This window comes from Lithobates pipiens, unplaced genomic scaffold (assembly GCF_037356315.1).
Source record: "Lithobates pipiens isolate NorthernLeopardFrog02 unplaced genomic scaffold, aLitPip1_a1.2 Scaffold_23, whole genome shotgun sequence".
NCBI lineage: Eukaryota > Metazoa > Chordata > Amphibia > Anura > Ranidae > Lithobates > Lithobates pipiens.
In genome coordinates, this window is record NW_027507785.1 from 57,723,578 (window position 1) to 57,725,964 (window position 2,387).

The 2,387-nt window shown below is 49.9% G+C and overlaps 1 non-coding gene across 1 annotated transcript; it reads left to right on the forward strand.

Annotated features, from left to right (window-relative positions):
* Positions 1 to 550: 550 nt before the first annotated feature.
* TRNAN-GUU (transfer RNA asparagine (anticodon GUU)) lies at positions 551 to 624 on the forward strand. The gene has a single exon. It is a non-coding gene; the product is annotated as a tRNA-Asn (tRNA).
* The last annotated feature ends 1,763 nt before the right edge of the window (positions 625 to 2,387 follow it).

Sequence of the window (2,387 nt, forward strand, 5' to 3'; positions counted from 1 at the left end):
CTCCCGCTCCATGCTCCAGCCCCTTCATGCTCCACTCTCTCCATGCTCCAGCCCCTCCATGCTCCAGCCCCTCCATGCTCCAGTCTCTCCATGCTTCAGCCCCTCCATTCTCCAGCTTCTCCATGCTCCAGTCCCTCCATGCTCCAGCTTCTCCATGCTCCAGTCCCTCCATGCTCCAGCTTCTCTAAGCTCCAGTCCCTCCATGCTCCAGCTTCTCTATGCTCCAGTCCCTCCATGCTCCAGCTTCTCCATGCTCCAGCCCTTCCATGCTCCAGTCCCTCCATCCTCCACTCTCTCCATGCTCCAGTCCCTCCATCCTCCACTCTCTCCATGCTCCAGCCCCTCCCGCTCCATGCTCCAGCCTCTCCATGCTCCAGTTCCTATTCTCCAGCCTCCTGCTGCTTTTTCATCTTCTATCCAGACTTCCTTCTATAAATAGTAACAAAGTGTTACAATGTAATACAGAACTATCTTCACCTGGAGGCAGGAGCCAATCATCCTGCGGAGAAGTGACTGTGACAAGCCAAGCTGTCCGCTGGGTTTATCACTTGTCTCTGTGGCGCAATCGGTTAGCGCGTTCGGCTGTTAACCGAAAGGTTGGTGGTTCGAGCCCACCCAGGGACGAGTAGATTTTTATTTCTTGTTTATAATAATAATGTATATATGTTACAGAATTATTTTTGTTGTTTTAGTCAGAGCTACAAATCCAACGTTCTTTTGTCTCCCTCTGCCTAGGATAGCCCATGTAACAGCAACACTGTTGACATAAAGCTGACATTTTAAATCTGACTTTTAAGCTGCATTTTCGCATTCCCGCTGGCGATTTTGGTTGAGCGATTTACACGCACACATAGAAAATCGCATTCACTTCATGGGCTGCCCTATGCGCATTCGTGGCCCATAAAGAAGCTCCTGCACCATTCTGGGCGACGAGCGGAATCGCATTTTCTAAAACTCGCAACAAGCGTAACGCATTTTTAAACTGCTTTCCTATAACTTACATATACGGCGGCTCTGCTGCTAAGGATTACATACCTAGTACATGATCCTGCATTTATGGGTCTGGAGCACGCATGCACGCTTCCGGCGACCCACTCCTGCTGCGATTATACACAGCGGTAGCTGATCTGCTGTGTACTCGATATGTGCCGTGGACTCCATATCCGCCGTGGACTCCATATCCGCCAGCACCCGCCAATCACTAGGCAGAGAGCCAGAACAGCGATTTGCCTATGTAAACAAGGCAGGTCACCGTTCTGTCAGGAGGGAAAGCATAGATCCTGTGTTCCTGCAAAGCAGGAACATGTATCCATGTCTTCCCCTAGTAAAAGCTCCTCCCACGCAGTAGGCAAACACTGGCTAGGCACACAGTTAACCCTTTGGTCGCCCTTGATGTTTAACCCCTTCCCAGCCAGTGTCATTAGTACAGTGACAGTGCATATTTTTTAGCATCGATCACTGTATTAGAGTCACTGGTCCCCAAAAAGTGTCAAAAGCGTGAATTTGTTTCCTATTTGTCCGCCGCAATAAGTCCCACTATAAGTTCCTGATCGCTGCCATTACTAGTAAAATAAAAGAGCGCTGAAGAGCTGGAGGTGTGCCTCTGTGTGTCTGTGTAAATCCAGGAAGTGAACAGGCAGCAGCTTCAGCTGCCCACAGTTAAAATGGATGCAGCCAGACTCAGTGGAGGGAGATTTCTGCAGCATATTTGGCAAGTACAGAATCACAGTATATTTAAAGCGGAAATCCACAAGGACTCCGCGTTTTTTTTTTTTTTTAAAAGCCAGCAGCTACAAATACTGCAGCTGCTGACTTTTAAAATAGTGACACTTACCTGTCCAGCGTGCCCGCGATGTCGGCACCCGAAGCCGATCTCTCGATCGTCTCTCGGGTGCTGCCGCCGCCATCTTGGGTATGGGAATCAGGAAGTGGAGCCTTTCGGCTTAATTTCCCGGTTCCCTACTGCGCATGCGCGAGTCGCGCTGCGCAATAAGGATGGTCCCCGCTGCCTCTGGGATCTGTGTGTTTCCCAGCAGGCAGCGGGGGACTTTCGGAAAGGGGCGTAATCTACGCCCCTTTCCGCAGAGAGCTATCCCGGAAGTGGGTGCAGATACCTGTACTGTACAGGTACCTGCACCCCCCTCCCCCCTGAAAGGTGCCAATTGTGGCGCCGGAGGGGGGGAGGGTTCCGATGAGCGGAAGGTCCACTTTAGGGTGGACCTCCGCTTTAAAATAATATGCAAAGTGGTTGGAGGGAAACTTCAGAATGGCAAAGATGTTTTTATTACAAATTATGTGAGCAGACTGCAGTTCCTCTTTAACCACTTAAGGACCAAGCCTCTTTCTGAGATTTGTTGTTTACAAGTTAAAAACATTTTTTTTTGCTA